Consider the following 22,311-nt stretch of genomic DNA (forward strand, 5'->3'; position numbering starts at 1 on the left):
TTGAAACAATTTACGTCCAGGATGGGAGGGGTTTGTAAATATTTGCAGGTCCTCAATGGAAGGCAGGTTGGTAGTGATAGTTTTTGCCTATAATTGCAATCAAATCATACTAGGAAACAATCAATATAAATTGTAAGGATAGAAGCAACAAGTTGCAGTCATGCAGTCATGAGTGGGAGGAGATGGGTGATAGGAACGATGAGAAGACTAATAGTAATAGTAGTGCAGCCTTAGTGAATAGTTTGACAGTGTTGAGGGAATCATTTGTTTAGCAGGGTGATGGCGTTCAGGAAAATACTGTCCTTGTGTGTAGTTGTTGTGGTGTGCAGTGCCCTATAACATCGTTCTGAGGGTAGGAGTTGAAACAATTTATGTCCAGGATGCGAGGGGGTCTGAAAATATTTTCACAGTTCTCTTTTTGACGTGCAGTGTTCAAGTCCTCAATGGAAGGCAGGTTGGTAGCAATTGTTTTTTCTGCAGTTCCACAGAGATTAGGGAAATTGAATTACCAATAATAGGAAGCCGTTTGATTGCAATTATTGTCACCAACGGTGGTCTAGCCAGTAATTTAAGGAAGTGGTTTTTTTTTTAGATTGTGTGATATATTTTTTTTGAAGGAAATAATTGAACCGTTTGCCTTACTTGTTTACTCAGATTCCCAATCTATCAGTCGGCTCCTTATGAAACTATGATAACATTCAATGGCCAAGATATGCAAACATTCAGGAAATTGGGGCGGGGGGGAGAAGCAAAGGCTATTTCACAGAATGATAGCTTTGTAGGAGGCTGCTTTTCACAGACAATAAAAATGTAGCCTTATAAAATGTGAGCCAGAGGAAGAGCAAAAAATTAAACAAGCATGGGGATCCTTAAAAAGTTTCAAAATAGGGCAGCAGAAAGCATTTTTTTTTTCATAGATAGATATGGTGATTCACATAAAAGTGGAACTCTCTCTGCGGGCCCATGAACTGTCACCCCAGCTCAGCTCCGCTACGCATGTGTTTGTGCCTCCCACTGGCCAGCTGATTTTCGGGTCTCTGTGGTGCATGGTGGCCCGTGGCCTGTTTTTGGTCTCAGGAAGCTTCAGGGAGGCCTGCGAAGCCCAAATAGGCCGTAGCCGGGGTCACACATATAGCAATAGCAATAGCAGTTAGACTTATATACCGCTTCATAGGGCTTTCAGCCCTCTCTAAGCGGTTTTACAGAGTCAGCATATTGCCCCCAACAACAATCCGGGTCCTCATTTTACCCACCTCGGAAGGATGGAAGGCTGAGTCAACCCTGAGCCGGTGAGATTTGAACAGCCAAACTGTAGAACTACAGTCAGCTGAAGTAGCCTGCAGTGCTGCATTTAACCACTGCGCCACCTTGGCTCTGCATGGGGGCGTCTCACAGGGGGTCACGTGGGGTTTTTTGTAAACACTTTAGGATGAAGAATTTTCAGATCACAGATACACAGATTGAATTTGTTTCAATATGAATAAAAAACAACCCATCATTTGGGCCAGGGGTGGGCTGCTGCAGGTTCAGGAAATCCTCTAGCTAACTATCTGCAAATCCCACCTCTGGATGGCCATGCCCACCCCGCCTCTTCCATCCCTGATTGGGACCTTTTGAAAACATTGTTTCTGTGTTGCATTTTTTAAAGGTTTTGTCAGTGCACTGTGGAAATACGTCATCTCTATTTGTAAAGATGCACTTGGCAAAAATGCTGAGAAGCATCTTAATCAATCACCGAGGAAGCTGCACCTCTGGAATGTCTGTGGCTTCCTCGTGAGCACAGAAAAAGAGATGGCTGCTTTGATGAGTTGCAGCCAGCCAGAAGCATCCCTTCTGAAATAAGTCTGAATCACTAAGTTGCCAGAAATTATGGATTTTTAGGCAAAACTGCCAGCATCTTTGAACAAACGTGTACAAATTATAGTGTTACAGCCTTTCCTCTTTCTATTTTAATTTTTAAAATGTTGCTTGAATCAAATGAGATAGACAGGAAATTGCAGGGGTAATTTTATCAGCCCAACTGTAGAATCAGTCGATTTGCCAGAGAGGAAGGAGAGAGGGAAAGTCTTGGAGAAATGCCACTTTATTTCCATATATTGCTTTCCCAGCTTGTGAGCTTTATTGCACTGCATTTAATTTATGTCGTTTCAGATTTCTTTAATAAGTCTGAAATATTTTTTCCCCAACCTAAATGACATGTCACTTACTAAGAGAGTGCTTTCCATGACCTGTCTTCTGGCAAACTGAATAATGTTCAACGAAGGCTCATAGACAGGGGTGCACCTGGGGATGGAAGGTCAGAAGGTCAAGATAATGACCAGAGGTGGTATTTTACAGGTTCGGATCAGTTCACCCAAACCGGTAGCAGAAATCGCAGGTGGCGATTTACTAGTAGAATAGAATGAAATTTGGTAAATATAGACAACAATATATACAGTGATGGGTTTCAATTTTTTTAGAACCTCTTCTGTATGTGTGGCCTGCTTTGTGGGAGTTGCTTGCTGGCCATGTGACCAAGTGGGAGTGGCTTGGCAATCTTGTGACTGGGTGGGCGTGGCCAACTTGTAAAATGTGGCGAAACTCACTTAATAACGCTCTTGCTTAGCAACCAAAATGTTGGCTCAGAAACTATGGCATTTGAAGCACGCAAGTCTTAAAGCTGTCAAGTTAGCACCCCTAACCCTTTAGAAAAAACCCCAGGGATGTTCAAACTTGACAGCTTTAAGACTTGTGGACTTCAACTCCCAGAATTCCTCCTCCAGTCATGTTGGTTCAGAAACTCTGGCATTGAAGCATGCAAGTCTTAAAGCTGTCAAATTACAAGACCCTTGCACCTCTAACCCTTTAGAAAAAAAAACAGGGGTGTTCAAACTTGACAGCTTTAAGACTTGTGGACTTCAATTCCCTGAATTCCTCTTCTTGCTCTTCATCTTGATGATGTGCGGATGGGCTGGGGGAGGGAGCTGGAACCGGTTCTAAAAGGCACTGTAGATTTGTGGAACCTCTTCTATAGAAGAGGTTAGAACTGGCAGGAACCCACCCCTGAGTATATATTCAATATGCTGGAAAAGAAATAGATTAATAGTATTACTTGTGAATAATTAATAAAATGAAATGTTTACTACTTAAAATTAAATTTGAGGATAGATGTTATTAAGAGTGAAACAGAATAATGGATGGAAATGACATGTTAAATTTGACTAATTTAGAGAGGCAAATAATGATATTGTTTGTATATTACGAAGACATTAAAACTAAGCGGAAGAATATGGAACAAAAATAAGATGACTGAAATGTAAAACGAAAATATGATGTAAAATGAAATGGGCATAGAAGAAAGTGTAAGGAGGGGGGAAACCGGACAATACTTTGCTTATAAAAGAAGTTAAAATATGCAACAAAAAAATTTTAAAAAAAACCTTTGTTTAAAAAAAATCACAAGTGGCCCCGCCCACTGGCTCTATGGCATCCCATTTAGGCCCCTTTTTAGCAAAAAGCGCATGCAGGGAAGGCTTAGCGCATGCGCGCTTGCTCACATTCGCAAACCAGCAGGGAAGGTAAGTAAACACCACCCCTAATGATGACCCTAAACACATGAAGGAGGCCTCCTCACTTTTAATTTCAGTCCCAACTCTGTGAATGCGCTGGTGCAGCAGTGCCTGTCAAAAGAGCGAACAAGACTGCAGAGTCCTCGCACCAAGGTTGTAGTTACATTCCTGGTTCAGGTCTTTTGGTCCAAGGAGGTACAACTTAGCCTTTGTGCGATGATGTTGCGCCCCTTGTAGATATCTGTGGGTCAGAAAACCCAGAAACATTTATTAGATCTCGAGGAAATGCCCCTTGTTCAATTTCCTTGCTACACAAATAGCTTTGCAAGCTAGACTCCATGAGTTGAGTGTTGGCCAAGAACTTCTCATTGGACACTGATTAACGAGAGACAAGCGCTATGGGACGTCACATTCCTGGTTAATGTAAGTTGGAGCCTCGATTATAAAGCATACGGCTCCTAAAATTCCATCCGCCCCATACAGGTCCAGGCAAGTCAACCATCCACAGCCATTTCCTACAGTAATGAATGTCTACCTAATATTTTAAATAGGACATGTACAAATCTTTAAATGGTTGCTATAACCCACCTCTAATATCCTTTGCTTCAGCTTCACCTGCTGCCTTCCCCCATTACACAGCTGTGAAGGCTCTCTGGCTGAACAAATGAAACAGAACGGCAATACTTTTCCAGTCAGAAACCGAATAAATAAATCAATATCCCATCACAGGAATTAAGTCCATACTTCTTAAAGCATGCTGACTGGGGAATTCTGGGAATTGAAGTACACCCGTCTTTAAAGTTGCCAGAGGTTGAGAATCGCTACGCTAGAATGCTGATGGGATGTTAGATTTATTCGTTCGGTTTCCGACTCACATGAATGACTGCGTAATATTGTTTTTGCTTCTAAGGTTGAATGCAAACTGGAAATACATTCAACGTTGGGATCATCCCCCAATTTCTTCACTGACTTTCCTAAAAGGCAAAATGTCCTTCAAGTCAACCTTAACTGGTTAGGTCTCCTCCGGATTCCATCTGCCAGCCAATGTCGGCTGGCGACTCCCCGGGGGGAGCCTTCTCTGTTGCAGCTCCAGCCCTCTGGAATGACCTCCCCGTGGAGATCCGGACCCTCGCTACCCTCCCAGCCTTCCGCAAAGCCACCAAGTCCTGGCTGCTCCAGCAGGCCGGGGGGGGCTTGTGAAACATCCAGCCCCACGGGAATTGTGAATGTTGCGTCTTTTTTTAAGTGTTGTCTTTGTCTCTTTATAGCAATAGCAGTTAGCAATAGCAGTTAGACTTATATACCGCTTCATAGGGCTTTCAGCCCTCTCTAAGCGGTTTACAGAGTCAGCATATTGCCCCCAACAACAATCCTATCCCCCTTCCCTTGTCTTTTGTGAGTTGCCCGGAGACCTCCGGGAGTGGGCGGCATACAAGACAAATAAATAGATAGATAGATAGATAGATAGATAGATAGATAGATAGATAGATAGATAGATAGATAGATAGATAGATAGATAGATAGATAGATAGATAGATAGATAGATAAGACAAACAAACAAACAAATAACTAAATAACTAAATAACTAAATAACTAAATAACTAAATAACTAAATAACTAAATAACTAAATAACTAAATAACTAAATAACTAAATAACTAAATAACTAAATAACTAAATAACTAAATAACTAAATAACTAAATAACTAAATAACTAAATAACTAAATAACTAAATAACTAAATAACTAAATAACTAACTAAATAACTAAATAAAATAACTAAATAACTAAATAACTAAATAACTAAATAACTAAATAACTAAATAACTAAATAACTAAATAACTAAATAACTAAATAACTAAATAACTAAATAACTAAATAACTAAATAACTAAATAACTAAATAACTAAATAACTAAATAACTAAATAACTAAATAATAACTAAATAACTAAATAACTAAATAACTAAATAACTAAATAACTAAATAACTAACTAAATAAATAAACAAACAAACAAACAAACAAACAAACAAATAAATAAATAATAACACAGTTAACTCCAGAGGCATGTCTTTCTCAGAGATGCTATTACCGGTTTGGTAGTACCACCTGAACCAGTAGTGGAAATCGTGGGTGGCCATGCCCACCCACCCCGGTTTTATGGCATCCCATTTAGACCCTTTTTCCGCTAAAAGTGCATGCGTGGATGGCTGAACACATGCACACAGTTGAGCACGCGCTCACACGCTAGCCGGTAGGGAAGGAAAGTGAATACCATCCCTGGTCCTTCTTGAAAAAAATATTAATATTCTTAGCCATTGGAGCATCACAAATGCCCAGAGGGATAAAATAAATCATAATTGACCAATCACAACCATGTGACAAAATCCGCACTCCTTTTTAATTTGTGTTATGACCAATCATTTTTCTACAGAAGCACGGGAGTTGCCTCAATAAGTTTTTATGTTTAGTACAGTTAGCAACCTGTTAATAGAACGAGCTAGGTAGCTGCACATAAATATTACATGGACACGTTTTTCTTACCTTTTCAATGTTCTAATTCATTTTATCAACATTATTACTTTATTCATTTTTATATTTATTAAACTGACCTGCTGCCCGCCTCTTGGTGTTATACAGGGGTGGGTTTCAACATTGTTTTAGAATCTCTTCTGTAGGTGTGGCCTGCTTTGTGGGAGTGGCTTGCCAGCCATGTGACCAAGTGGGAGTGGCTTGCTGGCCATGTGACCGAGAGGGAGTAGCCAACTTATAAAATGTAGTAAAACTCACTTAATAATGCTCTTGCTTAGCAACCAAAACGTTGGCTCAGAAACTCTTCCATTTGAAGCACGCAAGTCTTAAAGCTGTCAAGTTACAAGACCCTTGCACCCCTAACCCTTTAGAAAAAAACCCCAGGGGTGTTCAAACTTGACAGCTTTAAGACTTGTGGACTTCAATTCCCAGAATTCCTCCTCTCGCTCTTCATCTTGATGATGTGCAGACGGGTGGGGGGAGGGAGCTGGAACCGGCCCAGGGGAGTGCTTAGATCTGGCCCGCAGAGTTGCCCTAGAAACAGCAAAGAACCGGCCCGCAGTGCCTCTGCCAACAAAAACGGAGTGGCCCTCTCAAGCTCAGTTTTTGCTGGCAGGGAGTTGCAGGAGACCGTCACAGCCGAAAATGGAGCTCGGGAGCCCGTTTTTGTTGGCAGAGCACTTGGGCCCCCACAGGCACCCCTGACACAAGTGATGTCATGCTAGCCATGCCCACACCCTGGCCATGCCCACCCTGGTCCCCTGAGGTCGAACCCAGCCCTGATGTTGCCCTCAATCAAATCAAGTTTGACACTTCTCCTCTAAAGTAGCGATGGGCAACTATGGCTCCTTTATAACCTGTGGACTTCAACTCCCAGAACTCCCTGTCCTAAAGGAACTCAAGCTGGTGGGGAGTGGGGCAAAACTTCAATCCAGACAACCACAGGAGGGCAGAAAACAGAATCCTCTGATTCTCTTTGCTGCCATCTAGTGGATTTTCTAACATACACAGGCCTTGATACCTAGCAATAGCAATAGCAGTTAGACTTATATACCGCTTCATAGGGCTTTCAGCCCTCTCTAAGCGGTTTACAGAGTCAGCATATCGCCCCCAACAACAATCCGGGTCCTCAATTTACCCACCTCGGAAGGATGGAAGGCTGAGTCAACCTTGAGCCGGTGAGATTTGAACCACTGAACTGCAGATAACAGTCAGCTGAAGTGGCCTGCAGTACTGCACCCTAACCACTGCGCCACCTCGGCTCTACCTAGAAGGCCTAAACTCCTAAATTCAGTCTTCTTGAAAAAATCTTTCACCAAGCTTGACCGAACAATCTTTTCTTGCTTTTCTGCTTCTAGCCAGTGACTTTTGCAACTTGAACAAATTTCCACTTAAGGGGCCAGACAGCCAGTTGGAGATGGAAGAGATGTGCGAAAAGGCCAAGTACAGTTCTGGAAAGCAAAAAGAAAACTTTTGCATTCATATTTTTTTAATTCTGACTCTCCAGACCACAGATGAGGGGCACCGATTGACTCCCCACCAATCTATACTCCCTGGCATTTTGCGGAATTACGAAAAGCAAGAGAGACAGGCAAATACTGTTTTGCCTAATTTCAAATCCACTTAAACTTCATGGGATAGAGAATTGAAAACAGAACTCCAACGTTTTGAGGTTTTTGCTCTGTGGGGAACTGGGCCATTGCCAAAATATATTTAACGCGGAATCGGTTAGCCAAGTCCATACTGGTTTCTCATTATAGGTCATTTACATTTCTTGATGTTTCCTGTCACTCTTTTTCTCCTGCCCCTTCGCTAACAGCAAAGTTGGAACTAAACACGCCGTTGGTTTTCCGTCAAGATTCAGTTACGCAATTCTTTCTCCCCGGTTATCTAAAAGAAAAACTGTTTTTGAAAAGTCTCACGAGTGGAAAGTCAGCAGGAGAGGAGACGGGGAAAGCTGGCACGAGAAATACAAGGCCAAGGGGGAAGCACTGCCTGTCTTCCTATGAGTCAATCTATTCTCCAAACGCTGGGCAGGAATTCAGAGCTATATTTTGCCGCACAAATGGAGCTTCTACAAAAAGTACTTATTACTGAGGAACTCTACAACCAACTTTCCCTGGGGTCACCAGAAGGACATGATCGGCTTGTACCAGCAACCTTCACTGATTTCCAAGCTTGTCTTTGGGTTGGTTCAAGCTGCAGGCTTTGATCTTTGAAGGTCTAAGGCAGGGGTTGGCAACTGGTGGCTCTGGAGCCACATGTGGCTCTTTCATCCCTCTGCTGTGGCTCCCTGTCGCCAGTCGGCTCCACAATTGATAGGCCTTTCAGTTAGGACAGGTAGAGGGAAAAGCATGCCGCGCTAGGAGGAATTCTGTGGTGAGGCAACTGGGTTCCACCACAAAACCCGCTGTAGACTAAAGCCCGTGTGACTAAAGCGCGGTGACAAAACCGCACCGTCAAAACCGCGCGACAACAGAGCGCCGACAACAGCGCGCTGACAGAAGCGCGCTGTAACATAACCCTAAAAATAACCCTAAACCTAACCCTAAACCTAACGCTAAACCTACCCTAAACCTACCCTAAACCTAACCCTAAACCTAACCCTAAACCTAACCCTAAACCTAACCCTAAACCTTACCTTAAGTTAAATCACGCTTCTGTCGGCGCGCTGTTGTGGGCGCGCTTTTGACATCGCAGTTTTAGCGCCGCGGTGTTGTCGGCGTGCTTTAGTCTACCACGGTTATGTCGTGCCACGAGGCAACTGGACTTCCGGTCGGCTCCAGAATTGAATGGGGGGGGCTTCTGCTTAGGATCCTTGTGACTCTTTCAGTGTTTAAGGTTGCCGACCCCTGGTGTAAGGGCCCTGGAGTCAAGGTCTCTCAAGAACCCCATCCTCTGAGATTTCCGCTTTGTTTCTGATTGGGTCCATGCTGCTTGTTCTCCAGGTGGATGATTGGTGGGCAAAGGGATGTCCCTCGAAGGAGCGTAGGGAGTTGATCACTCTAGCAAAGTGAAAGTGTTAAAAAAAAGCAGGTCTATGCTAGATTTTACCTTGCCTTGGAGAGAGAAGACCAGTCAATTGTGAGACTGGACTTCAGCTGCATAATAACACTACGACAACAAAATGTATCAATGTGTGCAGTGGTGGGTTTCAAAAAAATTTTGAACCTACTCTGTGGGTGTGGCCTCCATGTGGGAGTGGCTTGCCAGCCATGTGGCCTGGTGGGAGTGGCTTGCTGGCCATGTGTTCTCTCTCTCTCTCTCTCTCTCTCTCTCTCTCTCTCTCTCTCTTTCTCTCCTTCCTTTTGTCTCTCTGTCCCTTTTTCTTTTTTTCTTTCATCTCTCTCACTTTTTCTTTCTTTTTTCTTTTTTCTTTTTTCTTTTTTCTTTTTTCTTTTTTCTTTTTTCTTTTTTCTTTTTTCTTTCTCTTTCTCTCTCTGTGTGAGTCTGTGTGTGTGTGTGTGTGTGTGTGTGTGTGTGTGTGTGTGTGTGTGTGTGTCAGTGGTGGGTTTCAAAAATTTTTGGAGCCTCTTCTGTAGGTGTAGCCTGCTTTCCGGGTCCACTGGTGGAACCTCTTTTAACCGGTTCAGTAGATTTGATGAACCAGTTCTACCGAACTGGTAGGAACCCACCTCTGCCATGGGTGTCATTGAGCACCTGCAGCCACGGCAAAAGGTTTCTCTCTTAGCATAGGAGATGCAGAAATCCCAGTCATCATCGGAACAACCTAATCATAGCTGTTAGAAGCTGCAGAAAGATAAGAAGAAGAAGAAAGAATAGTGTGGGAGATTGTATTCTGGGAGCACAACCCAAGCTATGCAACTACATGTACAATTGTAATTTCATCTCCTGATGTCATGCTAAGGTCATGCATGGAGGCTTTGTGAAGAGAACCTCCTTAAGATGCTACTGGAAGTTGATTGATTTCTGGAACAGAAAGTCTATCTCTATGACCTAGAGCAGGGACAGATCCATTGAGGTAGGTAGTTCTTTGATTTATTGACCTCAAAGCTATGATCCTGTGTGCAAATAATTGTACATCCAACCCAGAGGTGGTATTCAGCAGGTTCTGACCGGTTCTGGAGAACCGGTAGTGGAAATTTTGAGTAGTTCGTAGAACCGGTAAATACCATCTCTGACTGGCCCCGCCCCCATCTATTCTCTGCCTCCTGAGTCCCAGCTGATCTGGAGGGAATGGGGATTTTGCAGTAACCTTTCCCTGCCATGCCCACCAAGCCATGCCACGCCCACAGAACTGGTAGTAAAAAAAATTGAATCCCAACACTGATCCAACCTTGTCTAGTTGTGGGGATAGAAAATTGTTTAGCAAATAAGTATGGACATATACCTTTAGATATCTTATCATTACAGCATGACAAAGCTCGGTTACCGTGTGCCTGATATCAAAGTTGACCATCTCTGATACTCTCCATCTATTAATGGATCCCAGTTTCCATCTGCCATGGCTGGCTTACTACTCTCAGGGTTTCAAGTAGCACCCCTAATGAAAGAAGACTCCGGGCTAGCAATGCCTCAAAGTTCCATTTAATTAAAGATGTCATATTGGCACATCTGGGAAAACCCAAATATGAGAGTTCCGGGTTTTCCCTACCCAAAAAAAAAGTCAAAGATCCATCTCCTGCACCAGGGGTGAAATCCAGCAGGTTCTGACAGGTTCTGGAGAAATGATAACGGAAGTTTTGAGTAGTTCAGAGAACCGGCAAATGCCACCTCTGGCTGGGCCCAAAGTGGGGAGGGAATGGAGATTTTGCAGTATCCTTCCCCTGCCATGCCGACTAAGCCACGCCCACCAAGCCATACCATGCCCACCAAGCCATGCCCACGGAACCGGCAGTAAAAAAATTGAATTTCACCACTGCCCTACACCCACAAGTCCATCACATGGCCCAATCATTTCACTGTCCCAACTAGAGACATACCCCAGTCACCCATCCAGCTGCAGGTCGAATGCCCTTGACTCCCAGAGAAAAGAATGTTGTTATGGCTAATCTTCCACCGTCTCCTCACCCTGTCCCATTTTCCCAGGCACTCAATGTGGCAGTCCTGAAGCGCCAATCGAAAAGATGGCTTCCAGGGCTTACAACTACGGTATTCAACGCAGTGGTGGGATTCAATTTTTTTTACTACCAGTTCTGTGGGTGTGGCATGGTGGGCGTGGCAGGGGAAGGATACTCTAAAATCTCCATTCCCTCCCCACTCCATGGGAAGTTTACTGCAAAATCCTCATTCCCTCCCGATCAGCTGGGACTCGGGTGGCAGAGAATAGATGGAGGCGGGGCCAGAGGTGGGTTCCTACCCGTTTGGCTAAGTAGGTAGTAACTCGGCTGGCCACGCCCCTGAACTGGTTCTATAGTCAGTGCCTATGGCACTGCCATCTTTTTTTTTTGTGCTTCTGGACATGTGCAGAAACATTTTTTTACTACAGCGCATGCACGCATAGCATGCATCAAGTGTGCGCGCATGCAAAGAGCATCCCTGAGTGAACTGATCCGGAACCCACCCCTGGGCGGGGCCAGTCAGAGGTGGTATTTACTGGTTCTCCGAACTACTCAAAATTTCCACTACCAATTCTCCAGAACTGGTCAGAACCTGCTGAATACCACGGTATTCAACGATTCAACGGTAAGGGGAAAAAGAGTGCAGGGACATAAGAAAGCTTATTGGTCCCCCATCTGCAGCGTAAAAGCAAGGAAGAAGCCCTCTTCTCTATGAGCCCTAGAAAGCAGGGCTCTTAAACCAACTAGCGGAAGGGTGCAGGAAGGGTCAAAAAAGTCAAAATGGCAGCTGCAGCCCTATGGTTGAAGCCCTGCTGTTTTTTACATGCCACATCTTGACCTTGTGTGTGTGTGTGTGTGTGTGTGTGTGTGAGAGAGAGAGAGAGAGAGAGAGAGAGAGAGAGAGAGAGAGAGAGAGGGAGAGGGAGAGAGAGACAGAGAGACAGAGAGAGAGAGAGAGAGAGAGAGAGAGAGAGAGAGAGAGAGAGAGAGAGAGAGATTTCTGTAGGATGCTGTTGTCCTACCCAATCCTTTCCAATCAATCTGGATGAGATCATGGCTTCGTTTTCTGCTGGTCTGTGTTTTAGAGGAAACCCAAATGCCAGATCAGCAAATTTTTAGCAAAGTGGGCTTTCATTTTATCCCTTTGCCAGGCCACTCCAAAAAAAAAAAAGGCCACTATAAATTTTTACCCCCAGAGGAGAAATAAACCAGCATCGTTTGTTCTTAAGCAATCTAAAAAAAAAAATTATAAAAAATCAATTTGAAAACCCTTTCCTTACAATTCTATGCTGAGCTAAGTTAAAAATCTGGGGATCGTCAAAGCATTCAAAAACTATGTGCTTGTGTCTTTTTCACAGGAAACAAAAGAACATACGGATTTTTAAAAAAAACTTGTTGAAATATTTACATCAGCACAGCTGATCTTATACAAACCATGTTAACATTAGAAGAGTTCATTTCAGGACATACATTTTTCTGTGGGTTATTGGTTTTTTTTTTTAAGTGTGCAAAATCCTGTGCAAATCATATTGAGAGGGTGGGGGAGAAGAGAAATTAGGCCCTGGACTCAGATGCTGTTGTATTTTGGCATTTTGCCTCTTGACTGTTTTATTGTCTATTTTGGCTGGACTCAAAGTTCTAGCTAGCGCAGCCTGCCAAAAAGAATAGGGGAAAAAATGTTAGGTCTTTTAAGGATACTGAAAAATAAACCCAGCTTTTAAATCTGCCACGTTCTGTAAGCATAAAACTGAATCTCTACAGAGAGGAGACCTTCTTTCCTGTTCTATGTGTTGGATTCCAAGTAGAAATGGAACCAATTTTCTTTGTGTTGGACGAAGAAATTTCAAGTCTCTCAAAGTTCTCTGAAGGGGACCCGCTCAGAGCTTCAGCTTACTCAAACTTCTTAGCCGTTATGCACAGATTGGAACATTTTACTTTATTTTTATTTTTATTTTCAGTTTGTCAAACATGTACAAGATTGCAGGTATACAGGTCATCCCCTGAAGAGGAGAATATGTAAACACAACAACGGATAGAGTGGATGGAGGGAGGAGTAGAAGGAAAGATAGGAAGGAGAGGCGAAAGGAGAGGAATAGGAGAAAGGGAAAGGCAGAGGAAGAATGGGAGGGAATGTAAGAGTAGGAAAGAGGGGAGGAATGGGAAGAAGAGGGGAAGGGTAAAGGGGAGGAAGGGGAAGGAGAGAAGGGAAAGGAGAGGAGGAAGGAAGGAAGGAGAGAAGAAAGAGAAGAAAGGGGGGTAGGAAGGAGGGAAGGAAGGCGAGAAGGAGAGAAGAAAGGAGGGAAGGAAGGAGGGAAGGAAGGAGAGAAGGAGAGAAGAAAGGAGGGAAGGAAGGAGGGAATGTAGGAGAGAAGGAAGGGGGAAGGAAGGAGGAAAGGAAGGGGGAAAGGAAGGAGAGAAGGAGAAAAGAAAGGAGGGAAGGAAGGAAGGAGGGAAGGAAGGAGGGAGGGAAGGAAGGAGGGAAGGAAGGGGAGTAGGAGAGAAGAAACGAGGGAAGGAAAGAGGGAGGGAGGGAAGAAGAAGTAGGACCGTTGTAAGATAAGATGGATCTATGGGATGTTAAAAAAGCAATCTTCAAGTATATTGTCAACTGTAGGGAAAAATTGTTATAAATATATATTATTAATAACAGTTATGAGATCATATAATTGAATGTATATATGAAATTGATTAAAAAAAAGATTGCATGTATAAGTATGAACATGTCAGGAACAAAGGAAATGAGTACAAATAAATGGGGACAGTAGGACAGGGATGGTAGGCACACTGGTGGGCTTATGCACGCCCCCTTTACAGACCTCTTAGGAATGGGGTGAAGTCAGAGGTGGGTTCCTACCAGTTCGCACCTATTCGGTAGAATCGGTTCATCAAATCTACTGAACCGGTTAGAAGAGGTTCCACCAGTGGACCCGGAAAGCAGGCCACACCTACAGAAGAGGTTCCAAAAATTTTTTGAAACCCACCACTGCCACACAGAGAGAGAGAGAGAGAGAGAGAGAGACAGACACAGAGAGAGAGAGAAAGAGAAAGAAAGGAAGAAATAAATAAAGAAAAAAGAAAAAAGAAAGAAAAAGAGAGAGAGAGAGAGAGATGAAAGAAAAAAAAGAAAAAAGGGACAAGAGAGACAAAAGGAAGGGGAGAGAGAGAGAGAGAGAAAGAAAGAAACCACATGGCCGGCAAGCCACTCCCACCAGGTCACATGGCTGGCAAGCCACTCCCACAAAGGAGGCCACACCCACAGAGTAGGTTCCAAAAAATTTTGAAACCCACCACTGGGTGAAGTCCATGGTCGACAGTTTAAGGTTGAAGCTGTGAAGGTTAGAAAATGTAATAATGGAGTCAGGCAGAGCATTCCAGGTGTTGACCACTCTGTTGCTGAAGTCGTATTTTCTGCAATCGAATTTAGAGCGGTTTACCTTGAGTTTGTATCCACTGTTTGCCCGCGTATTACTGAGGTAGAAGCTGAAGTAGTTGTTGACAGGTAGGACGTTGTATAGCAGACAATTTTGTGTGCTATACTTAGGTCAGACTGTAGGCGGCGTAATTCTAGGTTTTCCAAGCCTAAAATTTTGAGCCTGGGGGCATAAGGGATTCTATTGTGAGCAGAGGAGTGGAGTAGTCTTCTCGTGAAATACTTCTGCCAGCAGTTTGGCAGTTCGAATCTCACCAGGCTCAAGGCTGACTCAGCCTTCCATCCTTCCAATGTGGGTAAAATTAGGACCCAGATTGTTGGGGGCAATAAGCTGACTCTGTAAACCGCTTAGAGAGGGATGTAAAGTGCTATAAAGCAGTATATAAGTCTAAGTGCTATTGCTAGGCGTTATATAGTGGTATCTTCAGAGAGAATAAAAAGCCAAGGAAGGTGACTTGACTGTGTGATTCTCCTTTTTATACATGTCACGGGCATGGAATTTTTAGAAAGAGGGAAATTCTTATCCACATACTTCTGGCTTCCATTTCTCCTTTCTGATATCACTTCTCTCACCAATGCTTGTACTGAAAGACCAGATATAGAAGAGATAATCTACAACTACTCTGGTGTGGTACAGTAGTGAGTTTTGGCTCCCGTTGCGACCAGTACGCTGCAACGGGAGCCGGGCGTGCACCACGCACACTATGCACGCATGCGCACCCACCGCCTGCGATACTCCAGCTGCTTGGCGGAGTGTCGCACAGGTGCCGTACGCTGTGTGCACATGTGCAGATGGCACGTTTCCTTCAAATACAGGTAAGGAACGAGGGCAGGGAGGCGGGCCCTCCAAAGCACCGTTCTGGTACGGTGGCTGCTGCTTCCGGCAGGCACCGATATGTGCGTACCGGGGTATATCGCCTGCAACCCACCACTGGTGTGGTGTTGAAGGCATTGAGCTGGAAACTGGAGGACCAAGTGTTCTAATCCCACCTTGCCACAAAGGTGACCTTGAGGCCAGTCACTTTCTCTCAGTCCTAGGAGGCAATGGCGGGCCACTTCTGAAAACCCTTGCCAAGTTGCAGACACATCCCATGAGTCTGTGAGAATCAGATATAATTAAATAGAAGGAAAAAAAAGAAGAGAGAGAGAGAGAGAGAGGCACACACACACACAGAGACAGACAGACAGACAGGCAGAAATGATTGATAATGATTATTGGTGAATGATAGATGGCCACAAGATGTATAAGTTTGCTTTCTTTCAAATATCTAAAAATTTGAAACTGCCAAATTAGTTGCTTTCCAAAGGCAATACATCTGCATTTTAATTTCGCAAAATGTGCAAAGCAAAAGATAAAATAAAATGTTCCAGATTCTAAAAAAAATTAACCACACCTTGCCCTTTGGAAACTTTCTTGAATTAAATGTCCACCAAAAATCTTTCCCCATTTGTTGTTCTGAATGCTTTCATTTTGATTCCCTTGGGGTCCCATCTAGGGTTGAGTGTATCCTTAGATGACATCAGTGTTTTTCACCCCCCGGCAAGTTAAAGATGTATGGACTGGGTGACTGGGGAATTCTGGGAATTCAAGACTACACATCTTCCAGAGTTGAGAAAACACTGAATTACATATTCTGTGAGGAAAGTATGAACAAACAAATGGAATCTAGAACTTTGAGAAAATGTCCTGTCCCCCATTTAGCAATTAACTTGCCAGGGTTTACTGCATCACACAGAAAACCTAGAAAGATAATCTATTTCTGGGAAGAACCTCATCAGACACGTCCAAATTGTTGCATTCCAGGGTATTTGCTGTAACTTGGAGTGGGAATCTCTGGCTTTCCAGATATTATCAAACTACACCTCCATCCTTCACCTAGGTGGGTTGGAGAACATTGCATCATTCTAACATGCCTACCTCTTCAGTTATCCCATTTTCCATATTCACAAAGGTGGGAAGGAATGTAGATCTGGTCTTGGAAATTAGAAAGGAAGAGTCAACCATTAAGGGCCAAAGCTGTGAAATCAACTGGGAAGTTTGGTCTAATAAATTTGGAATGCAACTATCCCCCATTGTGGTCAACTCTACACGGAAGAAGTAGGAACCAAAGCACTGAACTCCTTCTGTCAGAGTGCACACAATGTGACTATTTTGAGACAACACAGAAGCAAAACACAGTAAACAGAGGTTTGTCTTTCCAATAGTGGTTTATCTACAAGGAATATATACATACACGTACTAGGCAAAGTCAGGCAATCAACCATCAACTATAGCATCGAAGCACACACACAGAAAGAACACAGGAATTGGAAGCCTTCACCAAACACATCAAGTCTGTGAACAGATACATTAAGTTCACTTGGGAAGATGTTAAGGAAAATGTTAAAGAAAATGTTAAGTTAAAATGTTAAGGGAAGATGTTAAGAAGGTTCCACCACAAAACCGCGGTCGACTAAAGCGCGCTTGACGAAACTGCGTACCTGACGTCATCACAGCACGACGAAAACAGCACGCTGTGAGCAGTAAAGCTAAAATTAACGCGTAAACCTAACCCTAAACCTAACCCTAAACCTAACCCTAAACCTAACCCTTAACCTAACCCTAAACCTAACCCTAAACCTAACCCTTAACCTAACCCTAAACCTAACGCTAACCCTTAACCTAACCCTAAACCTAACCCTAACGCTTAACGTAACCCTAAACCTAACCCTAACCCTTAACCTAACCCTAACCCTAACCCTAACCCTAACCCTAACCCTAACCCTAACCCTAACCCTAACCCTAACCCTAACCCTTACCTTTACGTGAATCGGCTTGCTTTAAAAGCGCTTTTTAAAGCGCCCTTTTTTCTCCGCGGTCATTGTTGTCGCGCTGCTGATGACGTCAGCGATGCGCTTTAATCGGGCGCGCTTTAGTGGACCGCGGTTTTGTCGTGCCACGGTTAAGAAAACTCGAGGCCTTGGTGCTCGGTCTCAACAACTGAGTAAAATGATTAAGGTAAATGATCAAGCTTGTCTTCACAAGTTGCGGGCGCTTCATCACTGGAGGTTTTAAAGAAGAGACTGGACAGTCATTTGTCTGAAATGGTATAGGGTCTCCTGCTTGAGCAGGGGGTTGGACTAGAAGACCTTCAAGGTCCCTTCCAGCTCTATTCTGATTGATTGATTGATGAACCATGACCAGGTGGGCAGAGTCGAAGTGCCCTGGGATTGAACAATATCAGAGGGCACAGTTTCACGTCTACCTGGTTACCCAAAAATACTCCCTTGGTTGCCACAGTTGGTTTTGAAACACTCTTTCCCAGAACCGGATTCAAAGGTTGATAAAAGAGGGGTTTTGTCTTTGCCACCACTAGTGAAACATCAAACTATTTCACAACCACAACTTGGCATTTTCACAGGATCCATTGTCAATACCTTTCCTGTCTTCTCTCCTTTGGCAAGATATCAGTGTCTAGAAACTTCAGTTTTACTTTCCTGAAAAATAGGGACATCACTGAGAGACAACATCTGCAACGTGACAGATTGTGATATTGCAATTTAGGTCATTAAGCTTCAATCAAGACACTGTGCCCACCACTGTGCCCAGTTTCTCCCCTCTGCAGACCCCTGTTGATAAGCATAACATTTTGGACACCCCCCCTTGTAAACTTCAGCTTTAGTTTTTAATCTTAAGTTTTCACACAGTGTAACATTGCATTATTTGGTTGGTACCTAGGAATGTCTTTTCTCTATGGCTGGATCTCCTGCTTCCAGTTGACCACTGACCAAAATAAAGTTATCTAGCTATGGCATCCCGAGGAATTCACCCTGAGTATTCCCTCCCTCAAAAAATGCCACCGAATTTGCCAAGAAATACAGTCTGGCGTGCCCAAATAGCCAGCTTTTTAGTAGATGCCTAAAACCACAGTCTTCTCTTTAGCCAAATTTATTGAGAAGAAAGTTCCAAGAATTTCAGCAACTTAACAAACTCCCATTGGCAGCTAATATATACAGGTAGTCCTTGACTTAAGATCACAATTGAGCCCAAAATATCTGTTGTTAAGTGAGATATTTGTTACATATATAGTGGAGAATTATCTTCTCCACTAATCATGGCAATTGCTATTCTCTACAAGTACTCTAGTGAATGTTTTTTATAACCACAAAATTTTAACGTGTCCGGTACATATTTCCTTTGGTAACTAGGATTACCAAAGGACTAAATGGTCTGACTGAGGCTTCACCAACCCAATGTCTTTCCAACCTCATGTTGTCTGGGGTTCTGAATTGTATTTCTAGCCCCAATAAGGACTACCCACTTGGTCTTGTTGACTCAGGCTTCCAGATGGAAAAAAAAGGTGGGGTGCCAGGGGTGGGTTCCGGTTTGCTCATGGGCATGCATGCACAGTGCAATAAAAATTGTTCTGCGCATGCGCAGAAGTAAAAAACAAGATGGTGGTGTCTATGGTGCCGCCTGGAGAACCGGTTCGGGGGTATGGCGGGTCTGGGTCACTGCCAATTCCAGCGACCCAGGCCACCAAACCACTACCGGTTCAGCCAAACTGGTCCAAACTGGTAGGAACCCACCACTGGTGCTTCTCTTCTTCAACCCCTAAGCAAAACTGAGGTGGGCTTTCAATTGCTTTGTCACTGCTGCCATCTTGAATTTTTAACAGGCCCTTCAGAACTTACACGTTAAGTTCCTGCCTTACATTTTTAGGAACATACTCAAAACCTTCTGCCGAAAATTCATCTCAGAAGCAGAGCTGACCTGCTTTTCATCACAAAACCCTGTCAGAAACGGCAGGGCCTCCTCACGCTCTTGCGGAGAAAATGGAAGGCGTTGTCTTTTCAATTCATGCAATTGTCCTCTCCCTCTTCTCACCACCAATGCCGCGGTTTTTAAAATATTAATCGTTCCCCCCACAGCCATTTTTCAGCCTATCATGTGCTTCTGTCTGGTGCCATGTTTAAGTGAGTGTAAAAGCCACTTATCTCCAGTAACATTAATTTTTTTTAATGGATTCATTCAAGCCCATGTGTTTTAGCAAAAAGAGACACCTTTATTTCATTTTACACCCAGCATGTCAACTGTCGCTGGGCCTGACCAGCGATTCATCAAGGAGCTAAAAGGCTAGGGATTTCAAGTGAGATACATTAGCTTGCATTCAATATTAATAGCATATGCCAATATTTATTTGGGCCATTATTTAAGTGGTTGATGTCATAGCAGTGAGGCTGGGAGGCAGCATGGCAAGCAGTGGCGTGGGAACCGCAGGCAGGCTGAGGGGAAGTGGCATGGGAAACATCCTCGCAGCAAATTCAGGGATGGATGCCTTCAACCGCCATCGTCCGATGGGAACTGCTGAGCTGAAATGATGCTCTCAGGTGAGGCTAAATTTATGGGCATTTTTCAGCTCTCTGCTGCACTGGTCAAGCCATACCTGGCCGTTTCTCGTTGCCACAGAACAAGAAGGATGCTGTGGATAAGAACCACAAAGAGGATAGGAGGTTTGAGGTCTAACTCCTACGAAGAGCAGGGAAAAGAAGAGGGTATAATTTAGCTTCCAGAAGAGGTGGCTGAAGTGAGACAAGACACCTGTCTAATGGGATGTCCCATAGTGAAGTGTTTTTCAACCTTGGCAACTTGGAGATGGGTGGACGTTAAATCCCAAAATTCCCAGTGTTGGAAGAAATGTCCTTCTGGGTTCAGTTCCAAGTGGGGAGAAAGACACTGGATTCATGGTGGCTACTTGGAAAGATGGTTTTAATGGTGGACAGGACCACATGGTTTGAGGTCCTGGGGGGGAAAGGTGATCACATGCCTTGAAGATCTTGAAGAAAAAAAGAAAGAAATGCTGAGAGAGCCTGAGTTTTATACCCTCTCTTTTGGGTATAAAGCTTCCTGTTCCTGTGTAAGAAATGTAGTTTGATTGGTGGTCAGACTCCCAGGGGCCGGGGATCTTAGCTAACTGTAGGCTGTCTGTCTCCCAGGCTTGGTTGACTCTTGCTGGGTGATGGTGTGATGAAAGGGCTTTGCGATTCCTAGTATGGTTCTGCTATACTAGGAGGTAGATCTTTGTATTTATTTATTTATTTATTCATTCATTCATTCATTCATTCATTCATTCATTCATTCATTCATTCATTCATTCATTCATTTATGTAGTTTGTATGCCGCCCACTCTCAAGAGACTCAGGGAGGTTTTGTAGAATAGACTGGCTTAATGGCCCATTGACAAAGGTGGGGGAGAGCTGAGTTTCTGCCTCCCTTTTAGGGGGAAATATTCTGCCCTTTTAATATTTCCTGAAATATTTCATTTTCTTAGGAGAGGATTGGATGCTAACTTCCTACACCAGCCAGCAAGGTTTATGGAGAAGTTAGTGAAGCTCAAATAAGGAGGAATTTCCTGATTGCAAGAACAAAGAAGCAGTGGCACGAACTCTCTTCTTGAGGCTCCATTACTAGACGTTTTCAAGGAAAGGTTAGTCTTGGTCTGGAATGGTTTGAGGATTCCTAGTCTGAGCAAGGTTTATGCTAGAAGGTCCTTTCCACCATGAGTTTATGATTCTAAATCATAAATAAAAGGGTCAATTCTTGACCCTTCGATTCCTAACATGGACAAATGGTTGCAGAAGTTGATGGATTTGGCTGAAATGGCAAACTGATTGTTTTGATTAAAAAGAAGAATAAAAGTACTTTTGTTTCCCCTTCTGGACTTTGTGCTTGAAGTGGAAAAGAATGAAACTTTGATTTTGGGTTTTACTTGTTAGGAATATAATTCTAACGGTTGGGTTGGCAATATATAAATCATGTAACAATGTTGTACCTGTTTCTTTAAATCATACTGTAAAATGTGATTGGTTGCTGTTTTCCTCAATCGGCCATAAGAGGAAGCTAGAATGACTGTTAGCTCTCTGTTCGTTAGATGCTGGGCTGATCTGATCTGAGTGTTTTGGAAGCTGGCTGTTAGAAAGCGCTGTGAGCTATTGTAAGATAAGCTATTGATTAGCTTGGTAGATCTTTATAGACATGGCTTTTTCATATTATTATGAAAAAACAAAAGTTGTGATTTGATGTTGGCATTGGCATCCTTCAGTCTCAAAAGACGATGGTATCGTGCTCTGGAAAGAGGTCAAAGCTGGAGTATCCTCTCCAGCCCGAGGTCTGAGTAGATTAATATGGAGGATAGACTGTTACCCAAGCAGCAGATCCCCCCTCTCCATGTCACTGAAATAGTCCAATGGAACGGCAGAGTTGATACGATCGGTTCCAGCTGCGTCGCAAGAGTTACCAGAACGTGGTTGTACACAGTCACGAACTGGTTCCAGGACTCCGGTTCCGGATTTGCCTGGAGGTTGACTTCCGAAGCCTTTTTCAGTAGTGGATATAGCCACAAGGCAGTGGAGGTTTGTAATCAGAGTCTCCCTTCTCCTAGAAGATGGTTCTGCCGCTTGATCTGCCATTGGGGTGTGGAGCCCTCTTCCACCTTAAAAAACCATTGACTGTCTTCTCCTGTAACCCTGGAAAGGGGCCCTTATGAGGTGCTACCAGCCAGGCCAGCTGACCAAGTTTTTTTTAAGGAGGTGTTACTCTTCCATCACTCACCTTTTGTCCTGGCTTGTGACAGGCAGAGCCTGGCTTCCCAAACGTTGGGCCCAGGATTGCCTTGTTTTACTACGAGAGAGGGAGAGGGAGAGGGAGAGGGAGAGAGAGGGAGAGGGAGAGGGAGAGAGAGAGAGGGAGAGGGAGAGGGAGAGGGAGAGAGGGAGAGGGAGAGGGAGAGGGAGTCAGAAA

The sequence above is a fragment of the Thamnophis sirtalis genome, unplaced genomic scaffold (genome assembly GCF_051295495.1).
Source record: "Thamnophis sirtalis isolate CommonGarterSnake01/CBP01778 unplaced genomic scaffold, rThaSir2_p1.2 scaffold_9, whole genome shotgun sequence".
Taxonomy (NCBI): domain Eukaryota; kingdom Metazoa; phylum Chordata; class Lepidosauria; order Squamata; family Natricidae; genus Thamnophis; species Thamnophis sirtalis.